This window comes from Dromiciops gliroides, chromosome 3, assembly GCF_019393635.1.
Source record: "Dromiciops gliroides isolate mDroGli1 chromosome 3, mDroGli1.pri, whole genome shotgun sequence".
NCBI lineage: Eukaryota > Metazoa > Chordata > Mammalia > Microbiotheria > Microbiotheriidae > Dromiciops > Dromiciops gliroides.
This window is the reverse complement of record NC_057863.1, coordinates 505,095,237-505,111,371: the sequence shown is the minus strand read 5'-3', so window position 1 is coordinate 505,111,371 and position 16,135 is coordinate 505,095,237. Positions and strand designations below refer to the sequence as shown.

The 16,135-nt window shown below is 41.3% G+C and overlaps 1 protein-coding gene across 9 annotated transcripts in view; it reads left to right on the top strand.

Moving 5' to 3' along the window:
- The window catches only part of PKNOX2 (PBX/knotted 1 homeobox 2), a 382,423-nt gene that overhangs the window by 222,228 nt on the left and 144,060 nt on the right, over positions 1–16,135 (top strand). For all 9 annotated transcript variants that reach the window (XM_043997764.1, XM_043997763.1, XM_043997765.1 and 6 more), the window contains one exon: positions 609–728. The gene's annotated coding sequence lies outside the window, so the exon portion shown is untranslated. The remainder of the gene's footprint in view (positions 1–608; positions 729–16,135) is intronic.

Sequence of the window (16,135 nt, the reverse complement as noted above, 5' to 3'; positions counted from 1 at the left end):
CCAGGGATTCAGACTTCCCTAGACAGGCACAGTGACCCAGCCTGGTGTGCCAAAGGTCTGGGACATTTCTAATTTACCCCATTCTCCAAAGGTAGCTCCAAATCTGGGGTCTTGGAGCTTTTCAGTTTTTAAGTTTATGGGAGGCAGATATGGCAGCACAAGAAGTCCACTGGATTTGGAGGCAACCAACCTGCTCTGTTCCTATTACTGCCACTTGTGTGATGTTGCATTAGTTATTTAATTTCCCTGGGCCTCAGTTGTAAAATGAGAGGATGGAACTGCAAGTAGAGGATGATGCCAAACTTTGATACTCAGTGGCTATGTGAGTAGATGCAAGGCACTTAATGTCCCTGAACCTCAGTTGTCTTACCTATGAAATGGGCACAATGATATTTCCATTACTCCCTGGGTTATTATGAGGAAAAGGTTTTGTAAAACCTAAAGCACCATAAGAATGTTAAATATTATGGTATTTTTGTATGTTGACTTATATCTTGGGGAGGTTGATGAGAAACACTATGGTGACGGAATATGTCTCTGCTGGGGAATCATCTTGGTTTATTCCCCATCTCCATTTCTTTGCCCATTAATTGTTACTTCCTTTGCAGGCATTTTGGCTTTGGTGGGAAGAAAGGATTCCAGCTAAATTCCAGCCCAGCTAGAAATAAGAGGAAAGGAGTAACACTCCTGTGGACAATCCCAGAGGCAACCTGGGATCACCACAAACAGTAAGAAATGTCTTTGTTCCATTTGCCACAAAGCACAAAGCTCTAAATACCTCCCTTACCCTTCCCTACCTGCTGCCACCCTCCAAGTCCTTCCCCAGCTGTTGCTGACAGGGCCCTCTGCAAGAATATTATGTTAACAGGGTCCAAGACATAGTTACGGACCAGGCCAAAGACTAGTTAATCAGGAGGAGGATTTTCCAGCTGGAGCCCAGGAATCTCAAATTAGGGCAATGTTTCCAAAGGTTCATGGGTAGCTAAAGCTTTGGCTCCCGCCCACATTGGTGCTTTCTTCTGCAAGTAGTACTTATTGGCCATGCCACTTGGACATAGTAGGTACTTTAAAATGTTCATTGACTTGAATGACTTAGAAGTGTGATCAGTCAGTCAACAAGAATTTATTAAGCAACTATTCTATGATAGACAGTGTGCTAGTGACTGGGAATTCTAAAAAAGGCAAAAGATGTTTATGCTCTGAAGCTTACAGTTGAATAAAGATGACATCCATGCAAATACATACACACAAGACATATTCAGGATCAATTGGAGATAATCATCAGAAGGAAGTCAGTTGCATTAAGGGGGATTGAGAAAGTCTTCTTTCATAAAGTGAGACTTTAGCTGAGACTGAATGGAAGCCAGGGAAAGCAGGAGATAGAGATGGAGAGAAAAGCAGAGTCTGAGGCATCAGGGACAAGTAGTAGTGCCTAGCATCCAGAGATAGGGTGTCTAGTGTAAATGGCAAGAAGGTCAATGTCACTGGATTGAAGAGTATAAGATTAGAAAGGTAGGAGAGACCCAGGTGATGGAGGTCTTTAAAAGCCAAACACAGGATTTTATATTTGATTTTGGAGGCAATGAGAAGCTAATGGAATTTATTGAGTATGGGCGGTAGTGGGGGTGGGGTGGACATGGTCAGATTTATGCTTTAGGAATATTAATTTGACATCTGGATAGAGAGGATAGATGAGTGCAGGGAGCCCAACTGGGAAGCCATTGGAATAGTTTAGAGATGAGGTGATGAAGACCTACAACAGGGTGATAAGCAGTTATAGAAAAAGAGGGGGATATATGGTGAGAGATATTAGGGAGATAGATTGTAAGCTCCTTGAGGGCAGGGAATTTCTTTGCCTTTTTTGTATCCCCAGTGCTTAGTATGATGCCTGGCATATAGTAGGTGCTTAATAAATGTTTATTGATTGGTTGATAACAATGATGAAACTGTTAACTGACTAGATATTGGGTATGAGAGTTAAGAGCCTAGAATGACACCAAGGTAGGAACTCTAGAAAGACCACTGTGCTTGGAATCAGGAGGGACATAAACTTGTATTCCAGCACTGACCCTCATGTATGATATGATCATGAGCAAATCACAACTTCTTTGAGTTTTAATTTCCTTAAGTATAAAATGATGGTCATGGTGGTGGTAGTAGTAGTAGTAGTAGTAGTAGTAGTAGTAGTGGTAGTGGTAGTGGTAGTGGTGGTAGTGGTATCTAGCATTTACAATCCTTTAATTCTATCAAAGTGCTTTGTTATGTCACTTGATCTTCACAACCCTTTGTCGTAGATGCTGCTATTATCTGTATTTTACAAATGAGGAAACTGAGGCAGGGAGCTGCTAAGTAACTTGTCTAGGGTCACATAGCTAATGAGTGTCAGGGTCAGGATTCAAATTTAAGTCTTTCTGATTTCAAATCCAATATTCTACCCATTGCACTGCCAATAAATAATAAAAGAATTGTACTACTTTATCAATTGTGAACATCAAGTGATGTAAAATATGTAAAACTTCATAAAAGGAAACTACTTGCTATCTGTAGCACCTATTTGATCATGATATAAAGAAAAGCACTACACTTGAAGTCAAAAGAACTGGGTTCAGGGGCAGCTAGGTGGCGCAGTGGATAAAGCACCAGCCCTGGATTCAGGAGGACCTGAGTTCAAATATGGCCTCAGACATTTGACATTTACTAGCTGTGTGACCCTGGGCAAGTCACTTAATCCTCATTGCCCTGAGAAAGAAAGAAAGAAAGAAAGAAAGAAAGAAAGAAAGAAAGAAAGAAAGAAAGAAAGAAAGAAAGAAAGAAAGAAAGAAAGAAAGAAAGAAAGAAAGAAAGAAAGAAAGAAAGAAAGAGAAAGGAAGGAAGGAAGGAAGGAAGGAAGGAAGGAAGGAAGGAAGGAAGGAAGGAAGGAAGGAAGGAAGGAAGGAAGGAAGGAAGGAAGGAAGGAAGGAAGGAAGGAAGGAAGGAAGGAAAGGAAGGAAGGAAGGAAGGAAGGAAGGAAGGAAGGAAGGAAGGAAGGAAGGAAGGAAGGAAGGAAGGAAGGAAGGAAGGAAGGAAGGAAGGAAGGAAGAAAAGAAAGAAGAGAAGAGAAGAGAAGAGAAGAGAAGAGAAGAGAAGAGAAAAGAAAAGAAAAGAAAAGAAAAGAAAAGAAAAGAAAAGAAAAGCAAAAAAGAACTGGGTTCAAGTTCCTGGCTTTATCATTCATTAGCTGGCTGACCTCAAGCATTTTCCTTCATCTCTCTGGGCTTCTGTTTCTTCAGTTGTAAAATGGGAATAATGTTTCCTTATTAAGCACATCTGTGTTCAATGGATTGTGCTAAAAGGGTTCAGAGGAGATAAAATGATAAATAAGGAATAATCCCTGCTGTTAAACATCTTAAATCCTAATCAGTTCTTACATCTTCTATCTCTCAGAATTGTGAAACTCAAATGACATAATGTATGTTAAGCACTTTGTAACCAAAAAATGCTACAGTGATTATTATCACATGCTACTTTATATTGCTAGTTATCATTTTTTCAGTCTATTTGTTTTTTAAATAAATTTTATTGATATCTTTTTTTACATCACTAGAATGTCTACCAGTATGCTTTCCCCTTCCCTTTCCCAGAAAGCCATCCCATATAGCTAATTATTTGTACAGACACATACCCACACATACATATATACTTTTTTTTTTTAAGAAAAGAGGAAGGGAGAAGGGAACTAGCAAAACTGGTCAATAGATTGAAAAAGTCTGAAAATATATGTAATGTTCCATACCTTTGAACCTCCTATTTATACAAAAGAATGAGTGGGTAAGTGCAGTATCTTCTCTTATCTCTTCTTTGGACCCAGGCTTCTTCTTCATAATTTTGCAACATTTACTCTTGACACTTTTCTGGTGGTTCTTTCTAATTACATTGTTTTGGTCATTGTGTATTCTGTTTTCTTGGTTTTGCTTATTCGATCTTCATCAAATTAAGTAAAACTTTCTATTCTTCTCTGTATTCATCATATACATCATTTCTTAAAGCAGAGATGTCAAACATGTGGATAGCCTGCATTATATTGCAACTAGCAACACTTCCAAGTATGGCCTGAATGAAAATAAAATGTAGGTGGGAAATATTTAACAAAATAAACAAAAATAAAATACAACATAGATAATGTTAATGTGTGGTTTTCTAAGTTGGAATACATTAGACTGGTTTAGTGGCCCCTGTTCCTGTGTGAGTTTGACACCACTGTCTTATAGCATAATACTATTCTATTGCATTCAGGTATCAAAATTTATTTAGCCATTCCCCAATTGATTGGCTCTGCTTTGTTTCTAATTCTCTGCTACCATAAAAAGTGCTGCTATAAATACTCTGGTGTGTATATAGGCTTTCTTCTTATGAATGACCTCCTTGAGGTATAAGACTAGCAGTGGAATATCTGAGTCAAAGGGTATTAACATTTTAGTCACTTTCCTTTTATAATAATAATTAGCTTTTCCAAATGGATGTACTGATTCACAGCTTCACCACAATCCATTAGTGTTCCTATCTTTCTACAAACCCATCAGCATTGACTATTCATATTGCTAGTTACAATTTTATTCATTTTTTCTTTCTTTAAAATAAGTTGTCTTCAAACTTTTTGGTCATGTGTGTGTATGTATAAGTATATATATGTAATGAAAAGCTTTTGAGCATGCCACAGCAATAGATGTTGATTTCTTACTTGTATACCTCTATGGAGAGCCAGTGTTGCATGATGGGTAGAGAGCAGGCCTTGAATTCAGGAAGATGTGTTCAAATCCTGCCTCTGATACAAACAGCCTATGTGTGGCCTTGGGAAAGTCACCCTCTAAATTCCAGAGGTGTCAAACTCATCAAGGCAAGAAGTACTTCTAAGTGTGGCAGAACCAGATTAAAATGTAATTGGAAGCTACTTAACAAAATAAATAAAAATCCGATAAAACAGATAACATTACATTTTAAATTAAGTCAATCTACTGCCTGTGGGAATCCTTATTTATGGATTATTGTCTCCTATTTCTGTTTGAATTTGACACTACTGCTCTAGGTAGCCCCTTTGACTGTAAGTTGCTGAGAAGTTGTCAGTCTGCATTAGTAGAGTAATTCCTATAAATGTGCTATAGCTATGACTCACTCTGCCCTTTGGGGAAAAAGATGGAGGAAACAGGGCCCTCCCAGTCTCTGCTAAGCAGTCTGTATCTCCAAAAGGTGTCTTGAGGTCAAGGATGGCTAGGGGGTGAATGTAGTGGGGATGGAAAAGGTGGGTTGTCCCAATAGTACCTGTCCATTGGCTGTTATGGGTGTCTACCTAGAGAATTAGGTTATGACTTCCTTGAGGGAATGACAGCTGGTACAAAAAGTGGGTGCTTAAGACTCTGCATAGTGGAGGACAGTGGGAGAATAAGGAATTATTCAGCCATAATAGTTGAATGGTAATTGTAGTTGTGTTGTGACCAAGATCCTTCATTAGCTGTTGTAGATTGGGTGAGATCACACACTGTAGTCATGTCAGGGTCTCCGGTGTGGAAGCTACTGAACAAGATTTTAAGCTATTCAAAGCCAGGAATTGTGTCTTGGATTTCTTCTGTCTCTCTATTGTTCCCCTCCATATATGTTTTGTTAAGTTTTTGTTGTTGTTGTTGTTGATGGTGGTGGTGGTGTTGGTGGTGATGATAATGGTGATGACGGTGATGATGGGGAACAACTACACAGAAGGCATTGCTACAACCAGAGATCCAGTTAGCAAACAGAGGCCTGGGATTGGGATGGTGAGATTGACCTTCCCTCCTCTCCCTTACCATCCTATCCCCTTACCATAGAATCCCAAGTATTTCCAGAATCTCATTTCCTGTTGTGATCCTATGTACCCTAATCACCATTTGGGATCCTTGCCCCATTGTTCTCAAAGGCCCTGTCTGGTTTCCCTGGAAGGAGAGATCAGAGTTCTGTGTTATAGAACAGCCAGGAGAAAGACAGGTGGGCCAGTTGCCAGGTCCAAGGGTAAAGCTATGCCCCCAGGCAATAAAGAGACAAGAAACTGAGTTAATATAGTCAGAAATCCAAGTATGGGTGTAAAGGTCCTCATGCCTAGGACCTGAAGGGTTTGGGCAAAGAATGATCCCCATTTTTGTTTTCTTTGTGGAAAGCTCTGGATTTGCACCAGGACTTAACGGGGAGGACAATGTGAAATGTTTGAGAGAAAGAGGATGCTGCTTGTATTTGGGGGATTATGCTGAGGGCTAAATTTAAGAGGCCAGGGAAGGCACAAACTTTGAAAAATGTTGTCAGGTCCCCAGATTTTTTTCCCATCCATTCTGGCCATTTTCCTTGGAGATTCAAAGATTCATATGTAAGAATTTTAGGGCTACAAGGGCCCTTTGAAGTCCAACCATATCATTTTATAGATGAGAAAACCAGGGCTTTAGAGACAGGAAGTTGTCTGCCTAAGATCACACAACTAATTATGGTTAAGAGCTGGGATTCAAACCTACTGCTCATACCCACTGTAACAGACTCTTTTGTTTGGGTCTTTGTGGACAGTCAGGTTTTTTGAGGGGGTAGAGTGGGGATTGCTATTGATAATTCACATTTGTGTAGCACTTGAAGATTTACAAAGCAGTTTCCTCACAACAACCCTTTAAGGCAGGTAGCAGAAATATTATTATCTCAATTTATGTAGTTCAGGGGTTAAGTGACTTGCCCATGGTCACACAGCTAGTAAGTGTCAGAACGAGAAATCAAGACATTTTTCTCCTGGTTCTAAGTCCAGGCTTTTTCCCATACTCTACACTGGTGCACAAATGTTGGAAATTGCTGGTACCCTGTAATGGAGACTCAGCAGCACAGGTGGCAGAAGGAAGGTACAGAAAATGAAGAGATTGTACCAGGAAAGGTGCCTACCTCCCAGAGTTTTCTGGGCTTTGAAGAAAACGGAGATGATTTCAGAGCCCAGGAGAGAACCCTAATTCCCATCTAAGAAGAGACCATAGACATTTGAATCTATGAATCCCCATCCCAACAGCCTCTCTCCAAGTATCCAATATCAGCCCCCTATCTAGTGGTCTATGGGCCCCTTTTGTCCATCATGCGTCAGTACAGTCTGTTCTGAGGATGCTACAGTTGACACTATGCCTTTGATGGGCACAATTGGCAAGGGTGGCGGGGTTTTTTTTTTGCTGCTAATGCTGGGAAGTGTGTGTGTGGCAATCAGAGAAGCCACCAGCTGTCTTGCTTACATTCTCAGCGCTCTCACTCTCTTTTTTTAAAAAACGTTTTGCTTACATAATCCACCCCCTTTTTATTTTCTAATTCTCTCCTTGTGAAGCTGGCACCGAAGAGGAAGGGCTGGGGTGGAGGGGGTAGCAATTACACATCAGTTTGGGGAGCATTTACATTTTGCAATTACGATTTAAAAATAAGCCTTGTTAATGATCTCCTCATGGAAGCAACAAAACCCCAGCACAACTCTCTAGTGCCTGCACACCCAGGGGCGGGTGGGGGGAAGCACAGTGTTCAGGGAGGAAGGGGTACAGCACATGCACAACTTCCCTGGACACAGGAGCAAATGCGCTACATAGGTAGTTTCAAAGGTGGCATCCCCAGGATGGGAATGGAGATGAAGATCACCTGGGATGACCTTTCCCCAGCATCTCATATATTATCTTATTTTGGCTCTCTCTAATACAAATACTGTGGGTGATGTGTGTATGAGCCATATTCCCCCTATTAAACTATAAACTCTTGGAGGGCAAGAACGATTTCTTCTTTAAAACGCCCATCTCTCTTGAGCATGTTACCATGCTCCACACACAAGATGTTTGTTGGTTTGTCTTGGCAAAACAACAACACAAACCCAGTTTTGTCCACTTGGCATTTCTGCGGGAGTCCTATCTCCATCTTTTCAACTTGCTCAGGAAGTCCAACTCTGCCTTATGATTCCCTGATATCCCCTCCCAATAGCCTCTCTGCACATACCTTGGGAAGGCAGGTGAGGGCAGGGAGAAAAAGCATTGCTCAGAGTTGAGAAGGATGAGAATTCTCACCATTGAGATGCTCTGCAGTCGGGTTTCCAGTACCATCTTCTCTTGGTCAGAATTAATCCACAGTGGAATCCCCCTCCCCAGCCTGTGTCTCCAAATCCTGGAACTGATCAGGGTTGGGTGAAATGAGCTGGCTTGGTGCATCTCAGCTGCAGGAAAGGCCCTCCTCTTCTGTCAATCAAATTACACTTTTGGAGCACATGGAAGGAATGTTAGAGACCCATCTGGTCTAACCTCCTTTTTATACAACAGGAAACTGAGGTTCAGAGACATCTTATGGGCTTGTCCAAGAGGTCACATGTAGCTATTAGCATCAGAGCCAAGACTAGAATCCCAAGCTCTTGACTCCAAGTTTGGAGTGTTTTCCACTAACACACACTGCTTAATGAGTCCTGTCTGCCATGTGTCTAGTGGTGAACTAGGTACAGAGACAGGTCAGAAATATAAAAAGCCATCTCAGACCTCAAGAAGGTTATGGTCTAGGAGGAAACAAGGCAAAATTCTTGTAGCCAGGGACTACATCTTATTCCCTTTTTTATCCTCATGGCCTATACAGTGTTTCCATGCAACAGGTAATCAATACATTTTTATTTATATTCCTGAAATTTACCTGTAATGTCAGTAATGACACAAGATTGCTTGTAATCAATGTCAAATGAGTGGTGATCAGCTAATCAATAAGCATTTATTGAATACCCCCTCTGTGTGAGGCATTGGTCTAGGCTAGTTCCACAGGGGGTCAGAGCAAAATGAAGTTATTTTAGATTGTTAGGCTTGCTTCACTGAGGTGGTGGGTTTTAACTGGGACTTGAATAATGGGTAGAATCTAAGTAGTTGCAAATGCAGCATTCCATGCTGGGGGGAAAGAAAAGTTATGGGCAAAGGTGGGGAAGTAGGAATATGAAACATGTCTCTGAGGAACAAAAGGGAGACTAGTAGGACTGGAAGGGGTGATTTACTTAGAAGAATGTAGGAAGGTAGGGTTGGAGCTAGATCATAGAGACCCTGGTTGAGTTCAGACTTTATCTTAAAGGCACTCAGATCCCAAGTGTATAGTTAAGTCCATAGGCCAAAAGAGGCATATAGCAAATCTCCATCTCCATATTAGTAAGCTTTTGTGAGCTGGATTAAGCTAATCAATTTTAGGAAGAGCAGCAACCAGTTTAGTGAAAGGAGGTGTGCCTCTAAGGCATTTTTCTTTTTCTTTTTTTTTTTTTTTTTTGGTGAGGCAATTGGGGTTAAGTGACTTGCCCAGGGTCACACAGCTAGTAAGTGTCAAGTGTCTGAGGCCAGATTTGAACTCAGGTACTCCTGACTCCAGGGCCAGTGCTTTATCCACTGTGCCACCTAGCTGCCCACCTTAAGGCATTTTTCTTCCAAAGTTCCTACTCATCACCTCTTGAAGGCTGAGATGCTTGAGGAGAACTACACCTTCTCCTCTCTGCCTTGCCACTGGGCTTACCTTTTAGCTGTCTATGGTCTGCTTTTACCCCATCACCACATGAACTGGCCCACCATCAGTTAGTCCTAAGTTTGATCCCAAACCATACCAAGACAAATCAGTAAGTAAGTCAATAAACTTTTATTGGGGCAGCTAGGTGGCGCAGTGGAATAAGCACTAGCCCTGGAGTCAGGAGGACCCGAGTTCAAATCCAGCCTCAGACACTTAACACTTACTAGCTGTGTGACCCTGGGCAAGTCACTTAACCCCAATTGCCTCGCACACCCCCCCCCCAAAAAAAAAAAAAAACAAGTAAAATAAGAAACTTTTATTAAATGTCTACTGCATGCCAGGCAGTCCCTGCTCTGGAAGAGTGCATAGTCTAGGATGACGGGAAAGGAACCATGACTCAACTGAGCCTGACAATTTTGGCTAGAGGATGTTGGCTTCTAGTCAACCTGGTCCTGAGACTCAGGGCTCCCAACAGGCTGCACTAAGACCAGGAGATGAGGCTCTCTTTTATCCTTTGGGAAGGAACTGGTTCTCAGTTGCCACTCCTTGCTCCCCATCCTTCCTGGTCACTTCTCTTTTTCTTGGGCAGTATGATGAAATTGGGAAGAAAGGGAGAGTGAACATGATGGAAAAATGCTCTCCACATCCAGAAAAGGAACTATGGAATCTGAATGTAGATTGGAGCATACTATTTTCATTTTGGGGTTGTCGGGGGTTTTTTTGCTTATTCTTTCTTGTGGTTTTTTTCCCTTTTGTTCTGATTCTTCTTTCACAACATGACTAATGTGGAAATATGTTTAGTATGATTGTACATATATAACCTAGATCAGATGGCTTGCTGTTTGGGGAGGAAGTATGGAAGAGGGAGGAAGAAAAATTTGGAACTCAAAATCTTACAAAAATGAATGTTGAAAATTATCTTTACATGTAATTGGAAAAAATTAAAATACTATTAAAGTAAAAGAAGGGAAAAGTGAGGGGAGAATGGCAGCTTTTCTCCTTTGGCCTGTGGTTTTTCTCTTTGCCACTGCTGAAGACCCAAACAGGGGTCTTGGGAATACTGCCTTTGTTGCCCCATTGTTTTCTCTGTTTCTCCTCTGCAAGAGTGAGGCACAGAAACATCATCCTCAGCCATTTAGAGCACAAAAAACTACCACAGTACGAGAAATATTTGGCTGGACATTGTAAGGATACACCCTCATAATCAAATCTTGCCTATTCCTGGCCTAAGTCCCTCAGAATCTGGTTTCTCTTCCTATTCCCCACCTGCCCTCCGCCTCTGTTAGAGTTATATTCTTCTCACCTGGACACTGAAGATGCAAATTCTAGTTTCACCAAATCTTATCCTTTGAATCATGATGCTCTGTGCTTCAGTAAGCATCTGATAACCCAAATAGTGTTTTCCTAATCAGCCACCTAAGAAATTCTCCATGAAGCAGTATTGGTTTTTTGTTGTTGTTTTTGGAGGAGGGGGTTGGCCAGGTTTCATTTAAGTCTGTTTCCCCTCATCTCAACTTTGTTTCTATTCATCCCAATTCTTTCTTTTCTCTGCTACTACCTGGTCATATGATTTTGAACTAAGAGTAGTAGTAACAGGGTTGGTGTTTTTTTTTTTTAATTCTGAGGTTAACAAACAACAAAATAAAATGTTCACTTCCAGATACAAAGTAGAACAGAAAAAGAGGATTTTATGTAAAACTGTGACTCATTTCATATAGCTTAGTTTTTGTTTTAAGTATATAAAAATGCAGTATTTAACTTTCAAAACTGTCCTGCTTGTCTCAATTTCCTTCTGGCTTTTTATTCTCTGTGAGCATTTAAAAATGCTTCCCTGATCCTCCTTTTTGTCTTATTTTTTGTCAGTCCTATTGCTAATCCCCCTTCCTTTCTACCTTGCCCCTCATCAAAAAAATAAATAAATAAAATTAATTTTTAAAAACCCCTGGCTATATATATGCCAAAAGAAATTTCCACGAGTCATGTTTGATAACGTATGTCTTTTTTTACTTCTAAGCCCATTATTTGTCTGCCAAGAGGTATGTAGCATGCTTGATCATTGGTCCCCCAGAATAGTAGTTGGTCATTGCATCGATAAAAGTTCTTGAATTAAATTTTTTTTTCTTTACAATTTTGTTGCAGTATATATTGTTCTCTTGGTTCTGTTGACTTTGCTCTGCAAAGTCTCCCCAGAACTTCAAAAGTATAAGAAACTTTGGGGATGGGTGCAGCTAGGTGGCATGGTGGATAAAGCACCGGCCCTGGATTCAGGAGGACCTGAGTTCAAATTCAGCCTCAGACACTTGACGCGTACTAGCTGTGTGATCCTGGGCAAGTCACTTAACCCTCATTGCCTTGCAAAAAAAAATAGAAAAGAAAAGAAAAGAAAAAGAAACTATGGGGATGATCTAGTCTAACCTCGTTTTACAAAAGAAAATTAAGGCCCAAAGAAATTGGGACTTGTCAGCTACAGTATAGTAGAAGCCATTTCTGTCCATGAAACAAAAAATATACAGATGAATGGAAGGGATTGAGGTAAGAGTTAAGGTCCCCCTCATACCATTGCTTTGTATAGGAGCTTAATCAAATAATCACACACACATACATATGTATATATACATACCATTCCCTAATTGATGTATACCCCCTTAATTTCCAGCTCTTTGACAATATGAAAAGAGCTGCTATTAAGATTTGTGTATATTTCTTTGCTCTCTTTGATATATAGGCCCTGTAGTGCCATCAGGGCAAAGAGTAAGTACAGTTTAGTGCCTTTGGAGAATAGTTTAATAGGTGACATTTCTATTTTTATTGTTCAGTTGTTTTTCAGTCCTGCCCAACTCATCATGACCCCATTTGGGATTTTCTTAGTAAAGATACTGGAGTGGTTTGCCATTTCCTTCTCCAGCTCATTTTACAGATGAGGAAACTGAGGCAAACAGGGTGAAGTGACTTGCCCAGAATCATACAACTAGTTAGTATCTGAGGTTGGATCTGAACTCCAGAAGATGAGTCTTCCTGACTCCAGGCTTAGCACCACTGCACCACCTAGCTGCCCCTGACATTTGTATAGTGCTTTGCTATTTATATATATTTTCTCATTTGATCCTCAAAACCCTGTAAAGTTATAATATTTATAATAGGTATAAAATTCCCATTTTACAGGTGAGGAAAGTACAGATCAATTATATGGTATTGAGTGGCAGAACTGAAACTTAAACCAAAATCTAACCCCAAATGCCATGTTCTTTCTTCTGTACCATAGCTGACAAGCCCCAACCTCTTTGGGCCTTAATGTTCTCATATAAAATGTGCTTAGCCTAGATTATCCCCAGAGTTTCTTAAAGTTCAGAAATCCATGATATGTGTTTGATTTCTATTGGATTCTAAGGTTCCTATGGCAAGTCCTTTGTATTCTCAGCACCTAGAATGGTGCTATGTATAATAGTAGAAGCTTAATCCATTTTTATTGAATTAGATGCTATCTAAATCTGTCAAATTTCTGTCCTACTACATTTTAGGTGCTCTCTCAACTCAATGTCCTTGCTTAAATACAATTCCTATGGCTACAAGGCACTTATCTAAGCATCCTTTAAATGCTAATGTAAATGTCACCTCTTATAGGAAACCTTCATTGATTCTTCTTGTTATCTATAACCTTTCTCCAAAATTTAGGTAGCACAGAGTTTTATACTTCTTTCACATATGTGTCATGTAATACTGTGTATTCTGCCTATCTGTGATGATGTTTTAACACCTGGATTAAAATCTGGCATCAGATACTTTGTGACCCTGGGTAAGTCACTTAACCTTGTTTGTCTCAGTTTCCTCATCTGTAAAATGAGTTGGAGAAGAAAATGGCAAACCACTCCAATATCTCTGTCAAAAAGATCCCAAACGGGGGCATGATGAGTTGGGCAGGACTGAAAAATGATGAAACAAGAAGAATGATCATGAGGATGAGAAATGTATAGCAAGGTGGGGGTCCAACTGCAGAGCTTCCTCCTCTGGACAGCAGTGAGGAATTTGCAGCCGTCTTCCCTTTGAGCTTCTCCATCTCTGCTGCTTGGGCAGGATTTTTCCTAAAACCATGACTCCATCAGCCCCTCCTTGTCTGGATCCATACCAGTCATTCTTAAATGGGCTTCATTTCCTCCCGCCTCCCTTGCAGCTTCCTCTCTGCCACTCCCATCCCTCTCTTACACATATACAGGAATACATACAAGAACATCACCCACCCAATCTTATTTTTTTTGGACAAGTCCTGACCTGGAGCTCAGAAGCTTCTCATTGACGTGAGGCCACTTTCATTTTCTCTAACTGTGACTGCTGGGAGAGAACAGCTCACTCTCCCCATTCCTGGGCTTTTTAACTCCAGTGACAGGCATTTAAAAGAGAATTAATGATTCAAAGATAGCAGTCCAAGAGCAACCTTGGCTATAGGCCTACTGGACAGGGCAGGCCTTCAAGCAAAATTTGGCCCCATGGGTAGTGTGACCCTAACAGCCTTGTAAGCTCTGGGAGGTGTCATCACATACCCAGCTGCCTGCCATCTCCTTTTGTCCTATCCACCAGCTGTGGCTAATATTTCCCTAACACAGTCCAGGGGTAATCTGGATATCTGGCTTCTCTTACCTGAGCAACCTCTCCTGAGCCTTGGTTTTCCATTCATGGTTTTTATTTGGGGGTTTCCCAAACCCTTAGTATGGTATAGTGGACAAAGTGCTGGCCTTGGAATAAGAAATACCTGGGTTGAATACCACCTGAGACAACTTACCAATGGTGTGATTCTGGACCTGTCATTTAATATCTTTGTGTCTCAGTTTCCTCACGTGTAAAATGATTTTGAAGATCAAAGGAGATAATGTATACAAAGAATTTCACAAAACTTAAAGGAAGCAGGGGTAGCTAGGTGCAGCCCTGGATTCAGAAGGACCTGAGTTCAAATCCGGCCTCAGACACTTGACACTTACTAGCTGTGTGACCCTGGACAAGTCACTTAACCCTCATTGCCCCGCAAAAAAACAAAACAAAACAAAAACAAAAAACTTAAAGGAAGCTCACATTTATATATAGTCTTTTCTTAATTGCCGTCTCCTAAAAGTTCAGAAAATTGAATATCTTTTAATTCAGAGAATCTGCATAGGTCTGAGATGGGAAGAGTCCATCATGCAGCAGGACTCTTTCATTTTCTCAAAACAGGCAGCATAATGGAGACAATACTTAATTTGGAGTCAGGACAACTAGGTTCAAATCTTGACACTGCTGTTTACTGTTTGATCTTTGGCTAGGCTCTTAAGCATCTTGGTACAATAAGGAAGAGCCTGACCAGGAGTCGAGCTTATCTTAATGGGGGGATCCTGCTTTTTTATTAGCATTGGGGTACTCCTCACACTGTCCACAGAGCAATTTTTTAAAAATAGTGTAGCCAACAATTTTCTCTGTCCACAAAACAAAAGCATATGGGTCAATGGAAAGCACTGTGGGTAGATTCATGGGCCCCCTCTTACCACTGCTTGTACTGTGTGATGTGCAGTTCACCCCAGTGACTCTAGCATGTGTAAGTGTTGCTGTAAAGACTTAAAGCACGACCATTGGTTTCTCTGTTAGGACCTAAAGAGCTGGAGACCCCTATCTCTAGGACTGGAGGGTGTGGGGGTTGGGCCCTGGCATGACAGTCAGAGTTCCCTCTGTGGTGGGTGGGAAGTAGGATGCTGCTCCAGGTTTTTGCATCTCTCTTTTAATTGCTGTCTGCAGAGGAGGCTGGGGTAATGACCCCATTGCTGGCCTTCAAATTTGTACTAGCTGGCTTACTGCCCAGACTGTTGTCTAGAATCTCTCTGGGCTTGAAGAGAGGAAGGAGACTGGGGAGAGAAGAAGCCCGGGAAGGGTGGGAGGGAAAGCATGAAGCTGGTGTTGTAGTGGGATGAGGGGATGGAGGAAATGAGGGGTAGGGATAGAAGGAGGAGAATTGGGAGTGGCCTTGCCCTAAATGACATAAAACTTCAGAGGCTGGCATATTTTCCAGGGGTAAAAACCAGGAACCTCTTGGCATGTGAGTCATGGGTAAGTTTTTTTTTTCAGAACAGGGACTGCTTTGCAGCAGCTGCGTGTGGTCTCTGAGAAGTCGGGTGGGTGGGGTGAGGAGAGAAACACACATAGAGATAGTCACGGCTCCACTGCATACTTCTCTCCCTGTCCAAAAGCGGGGAGGAGGATACCAGGGCTTCTGAGGTCCAAGCCAGGCAAACTGAAGGCACTGACCCAATCCCAGATGGCCCCAGTCAATCAGTCAGCACTAGGGAATGAGCACCCACCTGGTGCAGAGCCTTGCTGTCTATGTGGTGGGGATCATGACCAGGCCCACAGGAAATGATTAAATCCTAAAGTTTATTTTCCTAGCCATCAGTCTCCTTTTTTTATTCTTTCAATCTCTACCACCCTCCAAGTGCCTTCTTTGCCATCTCTTGTCTGCCCAATCTCCAAACCTGAAGCAAAGACTTAACAAAGTTTGACAAAATAATACTAAGACTTAAGGCATTAACCTTGCCAGCGTGTTGTTATTTTAAGAAAGATCATGCAGAAAGCCAAAGAAATGAAGAAGGAAGGGTGTAGTTTTATGTAACAGGGA